Source organism: Penaeus monodon, chromosome 24, assembly GCF_015228065.2.
Source record: "Penaeus monodon isolate SGIC_2016 chromosome 24, NSTDA_Pmon_1, whole genome shotgun sequence".
Taxonomy (NCBI): Eukaryota; Metazoa; Arthropoda; class Malacostraca; order Decapoda; family Penaeidae; genus Penaeus; species Penaeus monodon.
In genome coordinates, this window is record NC_051409.1 from 10,862,228 (window position 1) to 10,862,879 (window position 652).

The 652-nt window shown below is 28.4% G+C and overlaps 1 protein-coding gene across 1 annotated transcript in view; it reads left to right on the forward strand.

The window, feature by feature from the left end:
* LOC119588563 overlaps positions 1 to 652 on the forward strand; it is a gene marked incomplete in the record, with an annotated part of 91,152 nt that overhangs the window by 69,253 nt on the left and 21,247 nt on the right.

Consider the following 652-nt stretch of genomic DNA (forward strand, 5'->3'; position numbering starts at 1 on the left):
TAAACTTCCTTGGTATTTCTTCCTGCTTTCTTCAAGGTTTATTATTATTATAATCTTCAGTTGTATTAGATTTCCCCTTCGTTTATCTTTGTATTATTCTTAATTATGGACAAATGAAGACTAATTGTAATTCCTAGAAAGGTGTTTTTGTCATTATCAGAAGCACAAGACAGTTGGTGATTTAGTTAGTTATAAAATCTTGATTCCTAGGTATATTTTTAGTATGATTATTTCATTGGATTTATATACTTATATTACGTTTATTAATTGTATATTTAGGTTCATATGATTATTGTCCAAGTGTGGGAATGAGGCTAAAAGTTAGGGGAAAATTAGACGACAGTTATAGTATACCGACTCTCATAGTATTGCTATGGAGTATAGATATTTTTTAAATCTGATTTAGATAGTATATTTGGTTTATGTTCATAGAAGTGGGTGTTTTTTTTTTTTTTAATTCAGATTTACAGAATTCTTAACAGATGTTTCGTGTTTTCATTCAGATATGATATTCTTTGTTATGAACTTTAAATATGTTTTCTATGCAATGAACCCCTGCCAATTTTCTTGCCTTTTTTTAAATAGTTCTTTTGTCTCGTTTTCTTCTTTCACTGTTATGTTTCGTCTCCAAAACAGCATGTGCAAAATGTGA